Genomic DNA, 26,642 nt, shown 5'->3' with positions numbered 1-26,642 from the left:
CTGACAACAGTAAGATCAGCAGTGAGGCATCACCAGCCCGCTCCACACGTGAGCGATGAGGCTTTCTGCTCCAGTAGATAGATATTTACAGTTTCAGAAACTCACAGAGGCACTTCCACCCTGTCCTGTCCTTGATGGCAGGGGTACTGATGCCCCACAGGGATGATGGATAATGTTCTCTAACGCAAAATGGCAATGATGTCTCTAAGGTGAACCAGAGACACATATAAAACCATAGACATATGAACGGATTTTGGACTTGAACTTATTTCTAGCTTGAATCAAAGAACAATTTTTATGACATGGCCGTTTGATGCCTGCCCTCATAAGCACTTCACTGAAGATATGATGCTAACCCCCCCCCCCCCAAATAAGAGAGAGAGAGAGAAAGACCTAATGGCATAGTGGTTACAAGTTAGGCTGTGATCCACAGTTGGAAACCACCAATCACTTCAATGGAGGAAGTTAAGGCTTTCTCTACTCCCTTAAAGAGTTACAGTCTTGGAAACCCACAAGGGCAGTTCTATCCTGCCTTACAGGGTTGCTTTGAGTTGGCATTGACTCAATGGCAGTGGGGTTGCTAGTTTGTTTGTTTGTTTGTTTGCTGAAGAAACCAGATGGTTTCTTGGCTATCAGAAGGAATAGCATCTGGGGTCTTAACAACTTGTCTTAAATCAAGAAGCATCTAAGTGAGGCATCAACTAAGTCCACATGGAAGAAGCACACCAGCCTGTGTGATCAAGGGGATGGTAAGTAATGAAATCCAAATCTGAAGGAGGGAATGACACCAGAATTTAAATGGTGAACACTCATTTGCAGAAGGCTGTGGATGACAGTGGAAGCCCAAAATGTATTTTCAGGGTCCACACATGGATTAAACCTCGGGTGAAATCCCTCTGATCACAGTTGAAGGATGTGAAGAGCTTTGTTCTCAGACAAAGAGCATTATAAAGTTGATTATGGCAGATGTAGTTAAATTAAAATGTAACATCTTATCATTTGATCTCCCTTTGACCTACTTGAAAGTTTTTCTCTAAAGAAGAAAGATTACAGCCTTGGAAACTCTATGGGGCAGTTCTACTCTGTTCTATAGGGTTACTATGAGTTGGATTCGACTTGATGGTAACAAGTTCGATTATGTGTTTCAAGTTCAATTAAAAGGCAGTGTGAGTGGATTTTTAAAAAATCTGTCTGGAGGCTTCTTTTGACATGTGTAGCTTCAGGGCCTGATGAACCTAAGCTCAGCAGCCAGATGGCAGGCTTCTGGGTGTAGCAGTGAAGGAAAACAAAGTCAGAAGGCCTTTGGTTCAAGTTTAAAGAACTTGAGGGTTTTTGAGTCAGATACAGGATTCAGACTTAGCAAAAAACAACCCAACTTGCCCACATTGAACAAAGCAGACCACACCATTTAGGAAACTTCCTGTCAATTGATTGGCTGCTCAGCAGATTTCACTGTGGAAATGATGATATTATATTAAATCTCATCATGGGGGATTGCTATGTCCTAACTGAGATTCCTGGCCTAGCCAACTTGACAGAAACCTTAACTATCACAGATTGGTATAATTTTTTGCTTAAATTATATGCATGGGTGAAGTCATCTGGTCTTGATCTTGTATGTGTGTGTGTGTGTGTGTGTGTGTGTAATGTAGCAGACTATGAATTAAATTTATTTAAACAAATATGGAGCAATTAAGAGTTTCTAGTTCTTATGATGTCATTTTAGTCATTTTATTTTCAGAGCACTTGCCCATTTTATTAAATATGTCAACTTTTTCACAATATTTATTGTATTCCCTATTATTCCTTATAAATCTACAGGAGCAATGGTCATGTTCTCATGTTAATAATTTGTATTATTTCTCTCCTTTTTCCTTAATAAGTTTCACTAGGAGTTTTTTAATTTTATTAACCTTGTAGATACCATATAAGCTGTTTTTTTAAGCACATTTTTAATGCAGTTTTGTGGTAAAATTAGGTGCCTCGGCTGCTATTTGGGTCGGTTTCTACTCAAGTATATATGATAATTAATAAAAGATCATTGTTTTTATCTGTTGTTTGTCAGCTTGCTGTTTTATTTATGACACTTTTCCTGCTACAATGAGCAAAAGAGCTCCGTTTGCCCTTCTTTGTGGTAGTTTCTTAATGTAGGAGATTAGATACTTGACTTTTCCATTATTCTTTCCCCTTCATGTAAGCGTTTAAAAGTATGGATTTTAGTCTAAGCACTGATTTTACTGCATACCACACATTTTGCTATGTTCTATTTTCATTTTCATGGATTTATATTTTTCCTCTACCCCTTGTGACTTAGTCTTTGAATAATAGATAAAAAACAACAATGTACTGTCGTGGAGTGGGTCCCAACTCGTGGCGACTCTATATACGGATTTGAAGCTGTAATCTTTACAGAAGTTGGTAGTCTACTCTTTCTTCTGCAGAATGGCTGCTGGGTTAGAACTGCCAACCTTGTTGTTAAGGAAGTAGTCTAACGCTTACCGAGCAGTGCTACTTTAGAAATGTATTATTTAATTTGTACATGTATTGGTTATTTTCATTTCTTTTTACTGTGGTTTAAACAATACCACTTTGGTCTGGGAACATACCTTGTATGATTTCAACTTTCTGACCTTTTAGAGTATGTTTTATTGTCAAGTAGCTAGTTTATCTTGATGGAGCTTCCAATTACAAGTGAGAGAATACATTTTGTAGTACGTCATATTCTCTAAATATCAATAGAATTAAGTTAATTGATTCTGATGATTAAATCTTTATAGTTATTGATTTCTTACATACTTGTTCTATCAAACTGAAGAATTGATGTCAAAACCTACAAATATAATTGTGAATATGACTGTCATCAGTCCTTTACATTTGTTTTTGGGAGAAGTCCTAATGCTAAATATACACACATCTATAATTATATCTTATTTGTGTCTTTATCCCTTTATAATTTTGAAAAATATCTTATGTTGATATAACTTATTTTTGTTTTTAAGTACTGTTTATTTTTCTTTTTTTAAATCACTTTATTGGGTGTATTAACATTTTAATCTTTAATTTAACATTGCATAACATTAGATTTTATAGACTAAATATTGAGTGGTTTATTTTTTCCCACCATTTAATTTCAATTTATATCTTTATAATTAAATTTTTATATGTAATTAAAGTTAATTTCTTCCATTTCTTGTATGTAGAATTGGATCTTGCTTCTTAAAAATCCAATCTGACTATCACTATATTTTGCTTGGTGCATTTAGTCTAGTTAAATTTAATGGACTTAGCAATGTTTGATTTAAAAACTCACATATTCATGTTAGCTTTCACTCATCACCTCTGTCCTTTATCTTCTGCTCCCCATTCACGCTTTCTTTTCTGTTTTTAAAGTGAAAAGGTGACTAAACTTGCAGTACACTGACCCATGACATATACTTACTACCAACTGAGGGTTACGGCTCAGTTTATCCCTGGGTCCTTGCGGTAGTTACATAATCTCCTGTCGACCTGAGGGTATTAAGAGTGAAGGGGTGGAGTTTAACCTGTCGACCAGGTTACCAGTTTGATGGCCTCACTTGGAGGTGCTATGGAGATCAATAGCTCATTGGAGGCTGGACACATTCTCCCTGCCTTCCCTTTCCTGCCTTTGAGACACTCAGAGCTGGAGGAGCCACATGGAGGCCCTTGCCAATGTTGAGATGCTTTCACCACTACTGGATCCACAAGACTTTCTACCCACCTACCTGTGCTCTTTCTGCAGTCGGCATCATTGCATGTGCTACGTGAGTCTAAGGAGGAATTTATGGACTACTATTGGAAATATGGACTAATATCAGACCTATGGACTTGATCTGCATTGCACTGGGATGTTTCTCAATATAAAATTACTCTTTGGTGTAAAGCTCTCTCTTACACATATATGACTGTTTCTGGATTTGTTTCTCTAGTCAACTCGGACTAACACAGTCCTGTTGACACTGATTGATACAGGAATTAAAACATTATCTGCTTCTTTGGGTTAGATATAGAAGATCAGCCCTAGTTCACCAACCCTATCCCAGCTGAGGAAAGAGAGTACTTCCACCTTCTTCCACTGGATGTCAGATGCAGGATTAGCTTCCTGCTCGGACCAATGACACCATCTGGTGGGAAAACTGGTTTTCCACATGCTTCCCCCAGCTTGGAGATGGGAGATGGGTCCCTGGTTGAGTGGTATGAACATCAACAGGTGGCTGAGTTGTAATCTGCATCTGGATGGGGTGGATAGGATGGAAGGTCAGCTCCTTTACTGACCTTCCCTTCACGTAGCGGAAGGAGAATCCTCCCATTGGTGCTTGACTAGAGTAGAGTGGGGATTAGGAGCCCTACGTAATGATCCAGAGGTCAAGTGGTTGGCTGCTAGCTGAAGAGTGAGTGGCTTGAACTAGCCCAGTGACTTGGTGAGAGAAAGACTTATGATCTGCTTTTGTCAGGATTACAGTTCAGAAAACCCCGTGTGGTCATGTACTCTGTCACCTGCAGAGTCACTGAGACTTCACGAAAACCCCACGGGACACTTGTACACGGGGGTTATGAGCAGGGAGCTACCATGACAATATTTCCAAGAAGTTTTCTGTTATTCCGAACTCAAAATAACCCACTGCCATTGAGTAGATTCCGACTAAAGGGCAGGGCAGAACTGCCCCTGTTGGTTTCTGAGCCTGCAACTCTTTGGGGAGTAGAAAGCCTCGTCTGGTGGTTTTGAACTGCTGACCTTGAATTTAGCAACCCAGTGCATAACCACCATGCCATGTGGGATCCTTTTCTGTCATTAGGCCATTACTATCCCAATTCTCCAGTTAAAGGAGACAGATTATTTGGTGTGTGTGTGTGTGTGTGTGTGTGTGTGCAGTTCTGGGCTGGGATATTCTGTAGCACCCTCTCTTAGCTATAGGAGCTCTATAAGGAAACCCGGGGAACTCAGCACCATGGAGTCCTTAAATTCCGAGGACCCTTGGCGGCCTATCTTCTTCTCTTAGAGTCTTTTAAAAAAATTCATTTCATTGGGGGCTCGTACAACTCTTGTCACAGTCCATATGGACATCCATGTGCCGAGCACATTTGTACATCTGTTACCATCATCATTCTCAAGAGACTCTCTTAGAGTCATGCTTTCAGAGGTTTCTTTTAGGGTTATGTTCAGGGCATATTGGGAAGAATTGGACCACTCTTTGGTGAAACTGGAAGTCAGTTTCATGGATTTTGCTACTTTTATTATCTTATCACATTCTTAATGGATACCTTCAATTAGACGACTCATGCCCCAACTTTTCTTTCTTGTTTTTAAACCCCCAACTTTTTCTTCGTTGCATCCTCTCCATCTGTTGTTATCTCCCTCACGTGTTCCTATGACATGAATTTTGGAATTTCTTGGTCTATTCCTTGCAGTTCTTAGTATTTATTTAACACTTACTATTCCCTTCTCTATTTCTCATCTGCAATATAGAATTTTCCATCCAGATTTACCAAACAAATAAATTATTCTACAAGGGTAATACAAAAATTGAAGTTTACATTTCAGTAGTTATTTCTCTCGTATCTCCAAATCAGCCCTTTTTCATAAACACCTGCTTCATGTCATGAATGTGTCATCCCTCATTCTTCAGAGTATGTGTCCTCATGAAAGGATGTCCGTGCTAAGAGTTCAAACTCCAGATGATTTTTCTACAGGACTCCAATTAATTGCTTCCTTTTTGAATGTCCTGGGGCCTACCTACCTCCAGGTGTGTCTAGCCTCTGTGAATAGAAGATATTTCCTATTTCCTATAGCACCATTCGTACATACCTCCTAGTTTAAAACTCTCTATTTAAATCTGATCTCAGACTTGTTTCTTTTTAACTCAAATTTTTATCCTCTAATGAGATTCCCTGTCCTATGTTTTATTGTGGAATTATCTACTTATTATAAAATTCTGGTAAAGTTAATGATACAATCGAACTCTGTATATATATATATATCCAATATAGGTGTGCATATTTATTATGGTTAGGTTCTCTTATTAACCTGATCCTATGATCAGATCAATTATATAATGCCTTTGCCTGTCTGTTATGCTGATTTCTACCTTTCTATTTTATCAGAAATTCATATGGTCGCTCTGACTGTTTGGGGTTACTGTTTGTTTGGTATGTTTTTATTGAGCCCAATACTCTGCATTGGTTTCAAATGGTCAGAATTGACTCGATGGTACCTGACAACAGCACCACCACCACCAACAACAACACCCTCTTCCTGTCCTGATGAAGGAACCAGAGATAACACAGCGAGGAAATTGGGAACAATTCATGAGCTCATAAAATTTAAACATCGATACATGAAATGCTAAATCTATAAATAAATCCAGGGTACACTAAAGGTATAAAATTAGAGTGTTCATTTATTTTTCAAATTGTGATGCTATTCTTTTTCTAATCATTGAAGCTATTTCTTTATTTTTTTTCTTTTAAAAATCATTTTATTTGGGGCTTGTACAATTCTTATCACAACACATCCATCCATCCATTGTGTCAAGCACATTTGTACATTTGTTGCCATCATCATTCTCAAAACATTTTCTTTCTACTTGAGCCCTTGGTGTCAGCTCTTCATTTTCCTCCTCCCTCCCCACCCTCCTCCCTCACGAACCCTTGATAATTTATAAATTATTATCATTTTGTCATGTTTTACACTGTATGTTGCCTCCCTTCACCCACTTTTCTGTTGTCTGCCCCCCAGGGAGGGGGTTATATGTAGATCCTTGTGATCAGTTCCCCCTTTCTACCCCACCTTCCTCTTACCCTCATTATTGGTCCTGAGGGGTTTATCTGTCCTGGATTCCCTGTGTTTCCAGTTCTGATCTGTAGCAGTGTACATGCTCTGGTCTAGCCAGGATTGTAAGGTAGAATTAGGATTATGATAATGGGGGGAGGAAGCATTAAAGAACTAGAGGAAAGTTGTATGTTTCATCAGTACTATACTGCTCCCTGACTGGCTTGTCTCCTCCCCACGACCCTTCTGTAAGGGGATATTCAGTTGCCTACAGATGGGCTTTGGGTCCCCACTCCGCACTGCCCCTCATTCTCAATGATATGATTTTTTGTTCTTTGATGCTTGATACCTCATCCCATCAACACCTTGTGATCACACAGGGTAATGTGCTTCTTCCATGTGGGCTTTGTTGTTTCTCAGCTAGATGGCCGCTAGTTTATCTTCAGGCCTTTAAGACCCAAGACGCTGTATCTTTTGATAGCACTATCAGCTTTCTTCGCCACATTTGTTTGTGCACCTGCTTTGTCTTCAGTGATTGTACTGAGAAGGTGAGCATGATGGAATGCCAGTTTAACACAGGGAATCTAGGACAGACGAACTCCTCAACACCAGCGGTGGGAGTGGCGACACCAGGAGGGAAGGGGGTGTAGAAAGGGAGAACCTATCTCGGAGATCTATGTGTAACCTCCTCTCTGGGAGATGGACAATGGGGAGGCAGGTGAGGGGAGATGCCGGGGAGTGTAATATAAGATATAATAATTATTTATAAACTATCAAGGGACCAGGGGTGGGATCGGGGAAAAGGGAAACCGAGCTGATTCCAGGAACCCAAGTGGAAGGTGAATTATGAGAATGATGAGTGCAACCAATGTATAAGGGTGCTTTGCTCAATTGATGTATGTATGGATTGTTATAAGAGCTTTATGGGCCCCAATAAAAAGATTTTTTTAAAAAAGAAATGCCAGTTTAATAGAGCAAAGTGTTCTTGCATTGAGGGTGTACTTGAGTCGAAGCCCAATGTCCATCTGCTACCTTAATACAAAACCTATAAATATATGCACATAGATCTATTTCCCCATCATCATATATAAATATATTTACATATGTACAGGCTTGTATTTAGACCTCTATACATACCCTTTGCCTCCTAGTTCTTTCCTCTATTTCCTTTTACTTTCCTCTTGTCCCACTATCATGCTCAGCCTTCAGTAATACTCAATTACATTGCCCTTGATTAAGCCCTACCAGGCCTCTTACACCCTCCTCACCATCGATTTTGGATCACTTGTTGATCCCTTGTCCCTGGATTTTTAACACTCACTTCCTTTTCCCTGCCTCCCCTTCTCCCATGTCCCCCTGGAATCATCATCCTGTTGTTTTCTCCTCTAAATTGTTTATCCCACCTATCTTATCCAGTTAGACCTGCATAGACAATAATATACCCAAAAAGCAAGACAGAGAAAAACAAAGCAACGAAAGAAAACAACGACAACAACAAATTAATGACACAAAAAAGAAAAGCCTGTAAGTAGTTCAAGGTCTGTTTGTTGACCTTTAGGAGTGTTTTCTAGGTAAATCTGATGGGGTTACATGCCCTGGCTCCAAAGTCTATCTTTGGTATTTCCTTGGGACTTCCTTGCTCTGCTCCCCTTGCTGTTCTGTTGTATGCTCTTAGTGTTTTGTCTCGGTTTGGTGGGGTCAGATTGGGCCCAATTCCCACACAGTGTCTCCAGCGTTGTCCCCCATAGGGCTATGGGTCAGTGAGGGATGTCATGTCTCATAGTAGGGCCGGCCATATGGTCCTCTCTGTGCATTGGCTGCTCTAAGCAGGAATATTGTCCTCAAGGCTTGATGGGCCAGGATGTGCTCCACTCTCTCTTCCTCCCCCTTCATTTGCTCCTGTGTGCTCTGATCAGACATGTCCCTCTCCTGGAGCTGCAACTCCAGTGCTGTTCTCTGAAGGATGCTAGTCTTCTTGGAGTTATTATGTTTTCCCCCCTAGTTCAGTAATTTATTGTAACCTTTCCTTTATTCAATAATAAATTATAATCTCAATATATTTATCCCCCTTATGCAATCTGAAACCAACTGTAGACAGTAAAGAAAATGAAAAATAAGCACGGGAACCACATTTTAATATATTTAAGGGCTATACTCAGAGTCCACATTCTATCTATAATATATGACATGTCAGGAAGTATAAGAGGTTATGTGTGTAACATAAAAGTATTAATAAAGGGTTACGCACAAATTATGCCGTTATTTTATCCTATGAAATAAATTCCAGAAATATTATCATAACTTGACAATGACATCAGGTACCCACAATCCTTCTACCTTTCGGTTCACATATTCTTACCATGTACATTTGCCTCAGGGCTATGACATGGCTCTGATTGCCTGGAGCATTATAACCACAGTATATACAGGAAGATGTGTAAGGACAAAGGCTAGCGTAAGTACATATGACTGGAATATTCTTCTCCCTCCACCCCCACTTTAAGGATCCTTCCTAGAGACTATACCCAAAATATTCGGTTTAAATGTCATTGGCCATAATTGTACCATGCTCCACGAAACCGTTTAAGTGGGCATATTGATGCCCCGAGCTATAATTCTGACACAACACAGCATAATAACAAATGAGTCACTGGATATCCTAAGAGCATATGCATGCTTCAGTAGCTCTCTAATAGCACAAGGAGTTCTTTAAGAAATATGGTGTACTCTGCAGAGACACCCTTGAGTTCCTTCACAAGAACATCAGGATCTAATAGTGCTGACAGCCTGCAGGCACATCCTGAATCTCGAGTGACATTTCAGAGGCTCAGGAAAGGAACTACATGCTCACAGCACCAACCATGAAAAAGCAAGGTAGAGATGTTGAAGATATAAGAGCTCAGTGGAGTAGTGATTAGTACTGTTCCTGGTAGCTTAAGTCAACTGAAGAACCTTGACTGATAATATTGCCTACAATTCCAATAACATAGAGTGGTTTCTCAGAAAGCCTGTTATCTTAGGATATGCTCTATGGTTAGAGCATCACATCAGTGTTAGTAAGAATGTATTCAGTTAAAATATTTCATGCAATTTCCTATGGCCTAGTTCTTTGCCTTGACCCTAGCTTCCAACTAGGCTACTTTTTGTTTGCTTCAGGGAAAATATACTTAACAAAACACACATTTATCAGTTTCTACATGAACAGTTCAATAATATTTGTTACATTCTTCATACTGTCTACCTGTGTTGTTTTACCACCATTGACTTAGGCTTATGATCCCCTAACTTTCTCATCTCTGCTTTAGAGTTACTCTTGATGATTTAAATAGTGTAAAGCTCATGTCAGGTACTTAAAAAAAACACACACACTAATTTAGCTCAACAGTTGTTTAGCTTAAAGATGGCTTAAGAAGATAATTTCACTTCAAGTGCCCAATATTTTCTCAGAGTAATAGTTTCAAGATTTCTTAGTCTTTTAAAAAAATAACTTTTTATTGTTGCAGTGAGGTTAATTATTTAATGTGGTTCTTCTAGACATAGACCCACAAAATGACGCTTTCCTGGTGGGTCTGGGTAATAGAAAGTGGGAGAAGACACTGATAGGATTCAGTTATGAGTGATTGCTAACAGTTCATTGTGATTGTCCTGCTGGGTATAAAAAGAGCCAACTCAGAAGCATGAATGGGAGAATCTCACGACAGCAAGAGAGAAGAGCCAGGAGAGGAGGTGGTCCTTTGGGCCCAGTGTCCCTGTGCATGGAACCTCCTTGCTCTGGGAGACAGCGGTGACACCAGAGGAACCACAACAGCAGAACAGGAACAAGGGCACAAGACAGAATGGTGGACTTCCCAGTCCACAGAGCAAGCAAAGCTGAGTCCTTTGGGGCAGGAAGTTGACCTGTGAAATGGGTCCTCTGGGCACCTAATTGGGAAAACTGGACCTGCTGATCCATGGAGCTGGAGCCAACTGCCTCTGGTTGAGGCTCATAGCTGAGTGGCAATCTTTGGGGGGCATTTATTCCCGAACTCACTGCCATCAAGTTAGGGCTGAATCATAGGGATCCATATAGGACAGGGTAGAATGGCCTCTGTGAGTTTCCAAGACTGTAACTGTTTATGGGAGGAGAAAGTCCCATCTTTCCCCCTGCAGAGTGGCTGGTGGTTTCAAAATGCTGGACCTTGAGGATCGCAACTAAACACATAACCAGTTCTGAGGGATTATCTATTGAACACTGTACAAATAGCAGCAGAACATTGCCAGATATAGTGCCTGAAGATGAGCCCTTCAGGTTAGAAGGCACTTAAAATACTTCCAGGGAAGAGATGCCAACCCAGCGTAGGGTCAACCCTCCTGGCATGGATGGAGCAAAGCTGTCGGGACCTTTATTTTCTGGTGGGACACCACTGAAAATGAGAAGAAACAGCTACAAACACTTCTAGTCTGGATCTAGGAAAATTGGAAATCATCACAAATTAAATTGAATACCCCCAAATCAACATGTTATCCATCGGTGAACTAAACGAGAGAAAATGAGGCTTTCTAGTCCCATAAAGATTTAGTGTTAGAAACCCACAGGGACAATTCTACCCACACCGATAGGATTTCTATGAGCCAAACTGATTCGATGGCAGTTAGGTTTTTGTTGTTGTTGTTGGTTGAATGAGCTGAAATGGACTGATAGTGACCATTTTGAATCCAGCAATCGTATGGTTCACTATGGTAAGAATGACACATTTAAAGAGGAATGGCATTACACTTATCATCCAGAGAGAGCATATCAAGATGCATCTTGAAATATAATGCTGGCTGTTAGGATAATAGCTACACATCTGTAAAAATACATTTAATACAGCTACTGCTCAAATTCATACAGCATCCACTAAAGCCAGTGTTGAAGAAGTATACCAAGTCCTTCAGTCTGAAATTGATCAAACATGCAATCAAGATACCTTGAGGATTATTGGTGATTGGGATACAGAAGTTGGAAACAACGAAGAAGGAAGAGTAGCTACAGTAGATGGCCTTGGTGATAGAAACAGAGCTGGAGATCACATGAGAGAACTCTGCAGTACCAACGACTTCTTCATTGCAAGTACCTTTGCCAACAACATGAATGGTGGCTAGCCATGTGAGTTTTGCCAGATGGACTATACAGAAATAACAATGACTCTGTCTGTGGAGAGATGACAAAGAAGCTCAATATCATCAGTCAAAATAAAATCAGGTGCCAACTGTGAAAAAGACCATCAATTGTTCAGTTGCAAGTTCAGGTTGAAGCTGAAGAAAATGGAAACAAGTTCATGAGAACCAAACACAATCTTGGGTCTATCCCACCTGAATTCCAAAACCATCTCAAGAGCAGATTTGACTAATCGACCACCAATGACAGAAGACCTAATGAGCCGTGCGACATCGAGCATATCTTGCATGAAGAAGGCAAAGGTTATTTTTTTAAAAAAAATAAAGAAAAGATCAAATTGGATGTTAGAAGAGACTCTGAAACTTGCTCTTGAACTTAGAGTCACAGAGCACATGAAAGAAAGGATTAAGGAAAAGAGCCGAACAGAAAAGTTTAAAGGGAAGTCTGAGAAGACAAAATAAGCATTGTAATGAAATATGCAAAACTCTGGAATTAGCGCATCAAAAGGAAAGATCATATTCAGCATATTTCAAGCTGAAAGAACTAAAGAAATAATGCAAGACTTGAAGTATAACATTGGAGTTTTCTGTGAGCAAAACATTGAATGACGGAGAAAGCGTCTAAAGAATATGGAAGGAAGTGACAGTTGAGACTGGAGATGGGCTGACTCTAGTGTAATGGACAATAGTAACCCCAAAGAGGGAGGAGAGGCATCAAGGAGCAGGTGCAGTGTGAATGGTGGGGGGAGGGAAAGAATTCGTTTCAACTGTTCAATATACTGCTGATGACCCAAAATATAGCCCATCCCCAGCTAATTTATTTTAAAAAGTGAAAAAAATTACAGACGATGAAAGGAATACAGAGACTCTGTGCTGCAAATGATTGATCGATAGCTAACAATTCCAAGAGGTAGCACCTTATCAAGAAGTAATGATAGTGAGGCATTCCTTGATGCTCACCTTCCTGACACAATCACTGAAGACAAGATGGGTGCATAGTAAATGTGGTGAAGAAAGCTGATGGGGCCTGGCTATCAAAAGATATAGTATCTGGGGTCTTAAATGATTGCAGACAAATAAGTGGCCATCTAGCTGAGAAGCAACAAAGTCCCCATGAAAGAAGCACACCAGCCTGTGTGATCATGAAGTGTTGATGGGATCAGATATCAGGCATCAAAGGCCCAGAACAAAAAATCATATCAATGTGAATGAGGGGGAGTGCAGAGTGGAGACCCAAAGCCCATCTGTAGGCAACTGGACATCTCCTTACAGAAGGGTCGTGGGGAGGAGATGAGCCAGTCAGGGTGTAGTATAGCACCGATGAAACATCCAACTTTCCTCTAGTTCTTGAATGCTTCCTCCCCCCCCCACTATCATGATCCCAATTCTACCTAATAAATCCAGCTAGACCAGAGCATGTACACGGGTACAGATATAATCAAGAAACACAGAATCCAGGAGAGATAAACCCTTCAGGAACAATAATGAGAGTAGCAATACCAGGAGGGCAGGGAGAAGGTGAGGGGAGAAAGGGGAAACCGATTACAATGAATAATATATACCACCACCACCACATAGGGGTGATGACCAACAGAAAAGTGAGTGAAGGGAGAGTGTGGTAGGTGTAAGACATGAAAAATTTTTAAATAATCAAGGGTTCAAGAGGGAGTGAGGGTGGGGGAGGGAGGAAAAAAATGAGGAGCTGAGATGGTGCCCAGCTATCAAAAGATTTAGTTAGAGTCTGGGGTTTTAAAGGCTTGTGGATAACCAAGCAGCCATCTAACTGAAAAACAACAAAGCCCACATGGAAGAAGCACATCAGCCTGTGAGAACATGAGACATCAAAGGGATCAGGTATCAGGCACCAAAGAACAAAAAATTGTATCATTGTGAATGAGGGGGAGTACAGAATGGGGACCCATAGCCCATCTGTGGGCCATTTGACATCCCCTTGCAGAAGGGTCGCAGGGAAGAGACGAGCCAGTCAGGGTGCAGGGTAGAAACATATAACTTTCCTCTAGTTCTTGAATGCTTCCTCCCCCCCCACCACTATCATGATCTCAATTCTACCTTACAAATCTGGCTAGACCAGAAGATGTACACTGGTTCAGATAGGAACTGGAAACACAGGGAATCCAGGACAAATGATTCCTTCAGAACCAGTGGTGAGAGTGGCGATACTGGGAGGGTGGAGGGAAGGTGTGGGAGAAAGGGGAAACCGATTACAAGGATCTACATATAACCTTCTCCCTGGGGAACTGACAGTGGAGAAGTGGGTGAAGAGGGACATCGGACAGTGTAAGATATGACAAAATAATAATAATTTTTACATTATCAAGGATTCATGGGTGGAGGGGGACGAAGAGGGAGGGGGAAATGAGGAGCCAATACCAGAGGCTCAAGTAAAAAGCAAATATTTTGAGAATGGTGATGGCAACAAATGTATAAAAGTGCTCAACACATGGATATGTATGTGCGGATTGTGATAAGAGTTGTACAAGTCCCCAATAAAATAATTTAATTTTTTTTAATGAGGAGCTGATACCAAGGGCTCAAGTAGAAAGAAAATGTTTTAAAAATGACGATGGCAACAAATGTACAAATGTGCTTGACACAATGGATGCATGTATGTATTGTGACAAGAGGTGTTTGAGCCCCCAGTAAAATGATTTTAAAGGGGGGGCAGTGAAATAGAGGGTGCCCCTCAATGAGATGACTGACACAGTGGTTGCAATGATGGGTACAAACCTAAGAACAACTGTGAGGATGGTCAGGGAGTGGGCAGTGTTTTGTTCCATTGTACGTTGGTCACCCACTCCACAGCACATAATACAAGCAGTAACAATCAGATCAGTGTTTGCGATAGATGACTGAGGCTGCTGAGTTCATCTCTAACTGAAAACGTAAGTAAAATCCAACCCCAGGCTACAGAAAGGTTGAGCATCTTTTCTAAAATCCTCTGCTTTTTGTAAGAGGAGAGTACATTTGTCTGAAACCTCTTTTTTTTAAGCTGGAAGATGATACTTTAGTAGACCATAGTAATGACTCTGATATTAGATAATCACAAAGGCAAACAAGAAATGCAATAGTATCTAACAGTGACAGTTATTCTGTAGCGGGATGGATGAAAAATGACATTTGACCAACCTTGGAGAATCATGAAATATTTTCTGTGTAACCATGAAACCTTCTTTATGTATGCTTCTGTATGTTCTGTAAAACTGTCTCTCAATCATGAAACAACTTCAAAGAGCAGCCTTACTTTCTCATGGAAAACCAGATACATAAATATTCACTGGAGACCAACAATTAGTCCATATATTTTAATAAATCAAAAGAAGACAAAGAAATTAAGCCCTCAAATCCCTGTATCCCCTACACATTTATCTTTAAAGCATTCTTGTTGCAACATAACTGCCATGCCTTTGTCTTGGCATTAGCAATTACGGCCGCCTCTGTGATCTCACAATCTCTGACGAAAGCACTTCCAGTGAAATCATCGGTGGAAGGCACTTGCTGGACATTCTTCCCAGTGGTATCTCTGGCATCCCATGCTCAATAAGAAACATCATGTATCTAACGAACACAGACACAGTGCTCTAGGAAGAATGTGTTGTGCCTGTGCAGTTTCAGTGGTTTTCAGTTGTCTGTGCTCTTGTTTGTGTGAGCAACTGTACTAGTGACGAAGTCATCCACGGTAGTAACCGGATACGTTTCTGTGACTGTTATTTCTTCGACATCTGCCCAATCAGTTGGCGGACCTGGAGTAACCACGTGTGCCGATAAAGGAATGCAGCAAGTTAGCTTGTTCTTACAAAGAAGTTTGTATCTTTCCTCTTTTAAGCACCGTTGTCTACAGTGTCCTATGTCATCATTCCAGCATCTTTGGATGCTCCAACCAGCTGTTGGGAATAAATGAGCAGACAAGTTGTAATGCTAGCAACAACATAACATTTTATTCATTCCACAATTTTTGAAACTACTCCTGTCTACACACATTGCAGGTCATTCCCAGCACCATCTGCCGGTCTGTTGTACAGTGGTGGCTAACACTGTAATGCTGGAAGCTATACCACCGGTATTTCACATACCGATAGGGTCAATTTAGAAGAGTTTCCAGATAAAGAGCAGGCTACTAATCAGGAAGAGGCGGCCCAATGCTGAGGGAGTGCCACTGAACCCCGATGGAAAGCAGTGGAACATTGTCAGACACGGTGTCTGAATATGAGCCCTTCAGGTTAGAAGGATTTCACAGTGCTACCACGGAAGAGATGCTGACCCAAGGCAGGGTCAACCTTCATGGCATGTCTGGCATCAAACCTTCAGGAGCTTCATTTGCTGATGGGGCCCAACTCAAAAGGAGGAGGGGCAGCTGCAAGCACCTATTAGTAATCAGAACTTGGAATATGCAAAGTATGAATCTAGGAAAACTGGAAATGGTCAAAGGTAAGTTGAATGCATAAAGATTGATATCCTAGACCTCAGTGAGCTGGAAAGGACTGGGATTAGCCATTTAGAGCTAAACAGTCGTATGGTTTGCAGTGAGGGAAGTCGTATGGTTTGCAGTGAGGGAATGTCAAACTCAAGTGGAGTGGCATCGCGCTCAGTACCAAAAGGAGCTTCTCAAAATGTACCTTGAAGTCCAACGCTGTCTCCGATAGGATAGTATCTATATGTCTGTAGAGTACAGTTAATGCAGCCTACTATTCAAATCTACACACCATCCACCAAATAAAGAAATAGAGAATTATATCAAGTCCTCCAGTCTGAAATTGATCAAACATGCAGTCAAGATACCTTGAGGATTATTGGTGATTGGGATACAGAAGTTGGAAACAACGAGGAAGGAAGAGTAGCTACAGTAGATGGCCTTGGTGATAGAAACAGAGCTGGAGATCACATGAGAGAACTCTGCAGTACCAACGACTTCTTCGTTGCAAGTACCTTTGCCAACAACATGAATGGTGGCTAGCCATGTGAGTTTTGTCAGATGGAATATACAGCAACAACATTAACTCTATCTGTGGAGGGATGATAAAGAAGCTCAATATCATCAGTCAAAATAAAATCAGGTGCCAACTGTGGAAAAGACCATCAATTGTTCAGATGCAAGTTCAGGTTGAAGCTAAGAAAATGGAAGCAAGTTCATGAGAACCAAACACAACCTTGGGTCTATCCCACCTGAATTTCAAGACCATCTCAAGAACAGATTTGACTAATCGAACACCAGTGACAGAAGACCTAATGAGCTGGGCACAACATCAAGCATATCCTACATGAAGAAGGCAAAAGGTTATTTTTTTAAAGGAATGAAAGAAAAGGTCAAATTGGATGCTAGAAGAGACTCTGAAACTTGCTCTTGGACTTAGAGCTCTCAGGAGAGGAGTTTGGGCTCTGGATGTAAGTTTTAGAATCATTATTAAGAATAGTGTTTAAAGTCACAGTATTTAGCCACGGAATGACTTAGGCACAATGAGTTAAGAAAAAAGTGAGAAAAAAGAGGGCCAGAAATATATTCCAGAAAGAGTCAAGATTTAGAATGCGAATTGAAGAAAGGACTAAAATTGAGCTACCTGGTAGATAGGAGTGAAACAAGAGCATATTCCTCGTAAAGGAGACCTTGAGCAAGTCTTTGCACATAACAGCTCTGAAGAAATCCCAAGAAAGTATCAGTGGGAAACTAAGGAAAAGAGTTAGGGAAACAAGACAACATTGAGATACTGTCTGTGGAGCTTATTAAAAGAGAGCGTCATCTCAGGTGTGACTAGGCTAACTAACAGAAGACAGTGAGTTTTGAAAGAAGGAGTGGTCATTTGCGGCCAAATGCTGCGGGAAGTCGAATACGAAAAGGGCAAAGATGTGTGCACTGTGTGTAGCGGTAGGAATGCTACTGGCAACCGTGAGGAGACGAGGCTCAGAGGGGGAAAGAGAAGGCTCGACGTTGGTAGAAATATGAGCGAGAAAAGTGGAAATAGACCCGTAGACAAAGGTCTTTGAGAGGCGGTAGCTGTGGAACATCACAGAAATGGAGAAGTTGTGGGAGGACAACATGGGATCAGGGGAAATTTTCAAGTTGCTTAAATGGATCGGATATCATCTCACCTGAAAACTACATCTAGATTTGGGGACTAATTCAATAAAATAAGGCAGAGTCACTCTCAATTTCTATGAACCAATTTTTTTAAGAGAAGTAGATTTAGGTATTGTTAATTCTCTAGGATTCACCCTGGGGACAAAGGGTCACATGATTAATGCGTGTAACTGCTGGCTGCAAAGCTGGAGATTCAAGTCCACCCAAGGGGCCTCGGAGAAAAGACCTGGTGGTGGTACTTCTGAACCAAACAGGTATTGTGAAACCTACAGAGCACAGTTCTACGCTGACCTTCATGGGCTGTCATGGCTCAGGGTAGAATCAGTGGCAAGTGAACTGGTTAAGGCGACTCTCAGATGCATGGCTAGCCTGTGTCTCAGGATAATCCACCTGGTTTGTTTTCATAGGAATTTTTTAGACTCTAAAAGGTAGGTAGATGGATAGATCTTGAATATGCTAGCAGAAACATACATCAGTGAGAACTGGTAATGCTGATCGATTCTAAAGGTGAGGATAGAAGAATTCGTGTATTAGGGGGAGGGAAGTGCTATACTTTTCCTTAAACTCTTATAAGTTTGTCAAAAGCTTGATTTTTAAAAACAGCTGCAAGTATTATTTTTAACAAAAAGTAGATAATTCTCCAAAGTGGTATTATTTTAAAGATGAAGCATGCTGATCTGAAATCAGAACTTCTCAATTGTCACTGATCTTCCCACCTTGTCTCTTTATTCCACTTACCTTCACCTCTGCCCCCAATGTTTATGAGAGTTCTGCAGAGAGTGTCAGTGGACTAGTTCACTCTCCCCAGAACTTGAGAAGAGGGTCTCCCCTCTAGAGATCCTTTAAGGACAAAGATTTCCAACACATAACAACTGTTGACCTAATACGACACAATATGAAATGTGTGGTACTAGTTTGAAAAAAGAAATGAAATGAATTGCTGGGTAAAAATGGATTAGCTATCTCTGGTGACATACTGGATTACATGGTGGGCCACTAACTTTCAGGTCAGCAGTTCAAATCTACCAGCTGCTCCACGGGAGAAAGATGGGGTTTTCTTCTCTCACAAAGATTTACAGTCTTAGAAACCCACAAGGAGAGCTAACTGAGTTTTATAGGGCTGCTATGAGTCGGAATCAACTCTAGGGAAGTGAGTTTGAAAGCTCTCTCCCTCCCTGTCTTCCTGTCCTTGCCCCCTTCACCCCCTCCCCTCCACTCACCCCCTCCCCATAGATGTGTAAAGAGAAAGCACCACTGGGCACTGAGTAAATTCCTGCTTTGGGAAAGGTATCTCAGAGGATATCCTAGCTGGGGAAGTGCCCTTAACAGATCCCCAGAAAGTTGAGGTATGAATCTGCTCAAATGAGAATATTTGTGCTTCTCTTTCTTGAATCAAGGGATCTCTGGATGGTAAGAAAAAAACAACAACACCAAAAACCAAAACAAAACATTCTTGGCTACTAGCCTAAAGGTTGGAGGTTTGAGTCCAGAGGTCCCTTGAAAGAAAAGCCCTACAATATACTGGATGGAAAGTCAGCCTCGGAAATCCTGTGGAGAACACTTCTACTCCGACGCGCATGGGGTCGCCAGGGGTCAATCTACTTCGTGGCAACTGGTTATTGGTTCAAAGCTATTGCTGTGGGTCCTCTCTTCCCTCCAGAAACCCAGAGAGCCCAAAGCCACGAACTCATCCTAATTCCATCATCTCTAATGTCTAGGTTTCATTACCTTTGACCACCAAAGTTAGACCACCACAGAGAGTGAAGGCCAGCGTCAGGAGATTCATGTCCTAGGAAGGAGGGGGCTCTCTCCCCCGAGGGATCCAGAATACCTTGCATGGCTAGCCCTCCAGGTGGTCAGTTTTATGGTCAACCACTTGTCCTGTCATGGGCGATGAAGCAGAGAGGGGGAGAATGCCATGCCATCAAGAACAACCGAGCCATTAACTTGTAGCATTGAACATGCATAATGACCTAATTTAGAAGCTAGTAAAGGAAATTGAGGTCTTATATGCGGAAAGATGGATTGATGGAAAGGTGGATTCCTCCAAAGGAAATCTTCCTTAACCTTGTTGTTAGGGGTCGCTGAGTGGGTCCCAACACATGACAACCCTTCATAGAACAAGATGAAATATAGCCCAGTCCTGGATCACGCTCACAATTGTTCCCAGGTTTGAGCTCATTGTTGTAGCCACTGGGTCGAACCATCTCTCTGCAGGTCTTCCTCTTTTTCGTTCTCTGGCCTTCTGTTTCATGAAGCATGATGCCGTTCTCCATTACTGATGCCCCTGATAACCCTAGATGGATCACTTCTCGGTGCTTGGGCAGCACCACGCTGGCAGCCAGTGATAATCAAGTAGGATGTCAGGAGACCACTTGTAGAGACCAGTGGGTGTGACATTCAGTAAACTACTCTTTCTTTCTGAGCGATCGTCCTGATAGTAATGCCGGTGAAACAAAGAAGTCACATTAGCTAGGCTCATAAAACTCCATTGACAATGAGAGAGAAGAGATTTGGAGTAAAAAGTAGGAAAAGAGATCTTATTGATGCTCTCCTTTATCCATTCCACTTTCCCATTGACTCTCCCAAACCCTTCCAAGAAGTGAAATATAAGGAATCAGAAAACTATTTTAAAATTCATTAAAAAAATAAAATAAAATTCATTTTATTGAGCTATAATTAACATGTCGTACAATTCAATAATTCAATCGCATTAAGAAGGGTTGTGCAATTCTCACCACAACCAACTTAGGAACTTTTCCTCCTTCTTGTACCTAGTGCTGTTGCCTCCCCATTCCTCCCACCTTCCTCTTGCGTGCTTCCAGGGCATAACTATTTGAGTTACTTATCTTTATAAACCTTGCCTTCCCTGTACACAGGAACATATGAACCACAATGAACAAGGGGAGGAAAGAACACCGTGAAGCTGTGAGTGCCGGAGAGGTGTGTGGACTTGCCTAGCACTGGTTGTGTGAGCTGTACCCCTTACATGTGTGCAACGCCACTGTGCACCGAGGGAAGCGTGAAGAGGCTCACCAAAAAACTCCTACTGTGTATGATTCCCGTGGAATTGACTGACTATTCTGGAATAGTTCCATGTAAATGAAGATTCAGGGCCAAGAAAAATTAGATCCAACTGTAAAATAGATTTCAGGGCTATCCAGTTAGATGTTTTATGATCACTGCACTGCTTTCTGTGAGACCTTTATGTATTTTGTACTGAAAATGTTTAATCTTTTCACTCATCCTGTGTTATCCATCTCTCACTGGCTCCCACTGGGTACATGTAGAGCAGATCAAAGGCACATAGTGTATGCTTAATTAAAGTAACATGTTTTAAGTGCATATGTCTAATTAAAAGTTCAAAATATACATGTGTCAGAATAAAGTATTTTAACACACATAATGAATGTCCCATAAAAGATTTTTCTAGATAATCTTAGGAAACACATAGATGTCAACTACATGGGACCCATAATACCATTGCCTGTTTCTGTGCTCAAGGTTGGCATTTCTAGTGAACCACAGAACTCTTTCTCATTCAACTTAAGTGGTGGTTACTGCTGAAAGGTGGGCAGTTCAAAACCAGCACCACTCCTCAGGAGAAAGGTAGGTTTTCTACCCCATAAGGAGTGGCAGCTGCCAAAACCCACGGGGGCAGTCCTAGCCCATCGGATGAGTCAGAATGGACTCGATGGCTGGGAGTTGTTTTTTTTTTTCTTTCAGTTTTTGTAGTTTCAGAAGCCTTCCTAAGACCATGGGTGTCTGTCTCATCTGAGACTCCAGCCTGCACTCTGCTTTACCCAATTAACCAACCAGTTTACGTGAGCAGATTCTGACTTGTGGCAATACCCTGAGTGTATCAGAGCAGAAGGGTGTTGCATAGAGTTTTTAATGATGGATTTTTTTGGATGGGTTTGGCCTTTATTTCTCTCTCACAACCAGTAATGATGGATTTTTATGTAGATCTTTAGATTTTCTCTAGACTCTCTGGGTGGACTAGAACAACCTTTTGGTTAGCAGCCAAGAATATTGTCTTTGTACCATTCACAGACTCCAATCTCCACTTTGTAGATGGGAAAACAGACTCAGGTAAGGGTAGGGATGTGACTAATGTGATCCAAGTCAGATGCCCGAGTCAGTAAGACAACCTCATCTCAACTCATTTTACAAATTAGCATATTAAGTCTTTGGGAAGGAAATGGTTAGCCTAGAGGTAACATGCTCAAAGTCATACATTTAGAAAGCATGAAGCAAGACTGCTTCATTCCAATGGAGAAAAATGATCTGCCCAGATAAGGGGGAAAAAACAACAGAGAGACAAAGCAAGAGGAACAGAAGGAGCTGCACAGAAGCTTCCACAGAGTTCTGAGAAGGGCTCATCTTACTGGATCTTGTGCACGGGCCATGTGTCCCGCCAGGGTCCAACTAGAGCATTTGGTGTTGGGCTGGATATAGATACCAGTGAAATATATATATATATGTCTTTATATATATATACACATATTTTTATATGTATATATATTCATATATAGATATTTCACTGGTTTTTCTTCCCTAGAGCACCTAGCCTAAAACACCACACTAGGCCAAGTAAGGTCTTCCACTTGTTGGTTCTGTTGTGTTGCTACAAATAGACAAGTGAGATATACTGAAGATAAAACGCCTGTGTACATCGAAAGAATTCACCAAGAGAGTAATAAGAAAGTCCACCGACTGGGAAAACATCTTTAGCGACGACACATCAGACAAAGGCCTTATTACTAAAATCTACAATACTTTGCAAGCTTTCAATAAGAGAAAAACTGAGGAGGTGGGCAAAGGACCTGAACAGAAGTTTCACAGAGTCTGAAATCCAAATGACCAATAAACATATGAGAAAATGTTCCCGATCATTAGCCATAAGAGAAATGCAAATCAAAACAACTATGAGATACCACCTAACACCCTCAAAGATAGCCCAATTCAAAAAAATCAGAAAGCAACAAGTGTTGGAGGGGCTGTGGTGAGATAGGAATCCTCATCCACTGCTGGCGGACCTGTAGGTATGTACAGCCACTATGGAAATAGATTTAGCAATTTCTAAAACAGATGGCAATGGAGCTACCATATGGCCCAGCAATCCCCCTACTGGGCATATACCCAGAAGAGGCAAGACACAAACCACAGCCAGACATCTGTGCTCCAATGTTCATTGCGGCACAATTCACAATCGCAAGGAGTTGGAAACAACCCAAATTTCCATCAAGAGATGAATGGATTAAAAAGCTGTGGTACATACATACAATGGAGTACTATGCATCACTAAAAAGCAGTGAAGAATGCATGAAGCATATCACTGAATGGGAAGAACTGGAGGAAATGATGCTAAGTGAAGTAAGCCAAGCACAAAAGGACAAGTATAACATGAGAAGAAGAACATAAAGGTAAATGTAAAAGGGGCACAGGGGAAAAGCTACTGTATACAAACACTCCAGGGGTGAGGTCCAGGTAGTATGGCAAGAGAAAGACCAAATCCAGGGGTACATACGGTAGCCAACTAAAAAGGGGGACAGGGAGGGAGGAAAAGGGAAAGAAAAAAAAGATGTGTGGTGGAGGAATAGGGCACTGACCCACCCAAGGGGAGGGCATTGGTTGTGTCTCCACAGGGAAAGAGGGACCAGATATAAAGCCAGTGCCAGACGTATGCAGTGTGCTGGCAAGAAGTGGGGAGCCAGTGGAAGAGCCTGAGGACTCGGCCCCCATACCAGCTACGTGGATAACTGCCCCTCCCCCCAGAAGAATTTACTTGAGAGGACGGCACTGAAGTTGCAGCTAGGGGAGAGGGGCATGTCTGATCAGAGCAAATGGGAGCAAATGAAGGGAGAGGAAGAGAGAATGGAGCACATCTGGCCCACCAGGCCTGGAGGACAATATCCCCACTCTAAACAGCCAATGCACAGAGTGGAAAATATGGCCGATCCCATTACAAGACATGCCGCCCCTTGATGGCCCAGGGCCCTAAGGGGGACAACACTGGATACTCAGTGTTAGGACTGGCCCAGATTGACCCTGTGACACGGAGGCAAACCACTAAAGGCGTGTGGCAGAGCACCTATGGGAGCAGCGCAGGGAGCCCCTGAGGGAGTACAAAGGACAGATTCTGGGGCCAGAGCGTGGCACCCCATTGGACCTGACTGAAGGACATGCCTAGAGATAAAAAATCAGACCTTGATCTATTTACATGTTTTTCTTTATTTTTAATTTTTTTCTTTTAATTAATTTATTCTTCTATGGGTAATTGGTTTTCTTTTTTGTTGTCATCACTGTGTTCTCATTCATCGCCTATCTTGTTATGGCTTGATTTTTTGGTGCATATTATTATCTCTACAGATCTATCTAGATAAGATAGACTGGATGAATTGTCTAGAGGAGAAAACAATGGGACCACTGGTTCCAGGGGCACATGAGAGAGGGGGAGGCAGGGGTAAGGAGGTGGTGCTGAACAACCCAGGGACAGGGGAGCAACAAGTGATCCAAAATCAGTGGCAAGGAGGGTGTGAGAGGCCTGGTAGGGATTCAGCAAGAGCAATGGACCCGAGAGAAACCAAAATGAAGGCTGAGCATGATAGTGGGACAAGAGGAAAGTAAAATGAAATAGAGGAAATAACTAGGTGACAAAGGGTATTTATAGAGGTCAAAAAACTGAAATGTACATATATACATATATTTATATATGATTGTGTGGAAACAGATCCATGCGCATATATTTATAGGTTTAGTATTAAGGCAGCAGATGGACATTGGGCCTCCACTCAAGCACTTACTCAATGCAAAAACATGTTGTTCTATTAAATCGGCATTCCAGGATGCACACCTTCCCCGACACAATTGCTGAAGAAAAATGTGTGCATAAGCAAAAGTGGTGAAGAAAGCTGATGGTGCCCAGCTATCAAAAGTATAGCATCTGGAGTCTTAAAGGCTTGAAGATAAACAAGCAGCCATCTAGCTCAGAAGCATCAAAGCCCACATGGAAGAAGCACACCAGCCCGTCTGACCACAAGGTGTAGAAGGGAACAGTTATCAGACATCAAAGAACTAAAAATCATATCGGTGGTTGCCCACTTTCCTGATACGATCACTGAAGACAAATGTGTGCATAAGCAAAGGTGGTGAAGAAAGCTGGTAGTGCCCGGCTATCAAAAGGTATAGTGTCTGGGGTCTTAAAGGCTTGAAGATAAACAAGCAGCCATCTAGCTCAGAAGCAACAAAGCCCACAGGGAAGAAGCATGCCAGTCCATGTGACTACGAGCTGTTGAAGGGTCAGGTATCAACCATTAAAGAACAAAAAATCATATCTTTGTAAATGTGGAGAAGTGCATAGTGGAGACTCAAAGCCCATCGGTAGGCAACTGGATACCCCCTTACTGAAGGGTTGTGGGGGGATGAGCCAGTCGGGGTGCAGGGTAGCAATGATGAAATACATCATTTTCCTCTAGTTCTTGAATGCTTCCTGCCCCCTCCCACTATCATTATCCCAATTCTGCCTTGCAAATCTGGCTGGACCTGAGGATGTACATTGGCACAGATAGCAGCTGGAAACACAGGGAATCCAGGACAGATGTCCCCTTTGGTGAGATGACCAGTGATGAGAGTGGCGATGCCTGGAGGGCGGAGGGAACGTGGTGTAGAAAGGGGGAACCGACAACAAGAATCTACGTATAGCCTCCTCCCTGGGGGATGGAGAGCAGAGAAGAGGGCGAGGGGAGATGTCAGACAGTGTAACATATGACAAAATAATAATAATTTATGAATTACGAAGGGTTCATGAGGGAGGGGGAAATGGGGAGGGAGGGGGGAAATGAGCAGACGATATTAGGGCTCAAGGAGAAGGCAAATGTTTGAGAATGATGATGGCAACAAATGTACATATGTCCTTGACACAATGGATGTATGTCTGGATTGTGATAAGAATTGTACGAGCCAATAAAATGATTTCAAATAAGTAAATAAAATGTATAAAAGCAAGTCCTGAACCATAAGCTTGCTCCATGCACACCTCTCCTGACTTCACTTAGCAACAAGTCCACCTTTGGACTCAGGCCCAAGATCTTGACTCTTCCTTTCCTTTCACATCCTAAGTAAAGCTAATCAGGAAATTGTTTTGTCTCTAACCTGAAGATGCATTCAGAATCAAACCAGCTTCCTCTGTCTCCACTTAGATCACCCTCGATCAGGCCACACTCATCTCCTCCCTGGATGGCTGCGGTTGAATGATGGTGCTGGAGGAGAAAGTCCCACGGACTGCCGAAAGAAGAAGCAGACGTGTTTGGGGAGAAGGGCCGTCAAAGGAGCACCTTACAAGCAAGGAAGGTGAGGCTTTGTCTTGGGTACTTTGGATATGCTGTCCGGAAAGACCAGTCTCTGGAGAAGGACATTCGTTTGGGAGTATAGTCAGACAGTGAAAAAGAGGAAGACCTTCAACAAGAGGGATTGACACATCAGCTGCCACAATGGGTCCAAACATAAGAACAATTGTGAAGATGGCACAAGACTGAACGGTATTTTGTTCTGTTTTACAAATGGGCGCTATGAGTCGGAGCTGGTACCCAACAACAACAACAGCCTGGATGACTGTCCTGTTAT

This window comes from Tenrec ecaudatus, chromosome 12, assembly GCF_050624435.1.
Source record: "Tenrec ecaudatus isolate mTenEca1 chromosome 12, mTenEca1.hap1, whole genome shotgun sequence".
Taxonomy (NCBI): Eukaryota; Metazoa; Chordata; class Mammalia; order Afrosoricida; family Tenrecidae; genus Tenrec; species Tenrec ecaudatus.
Note: the sequence above shows the minus strand (reverse complement) of the source record.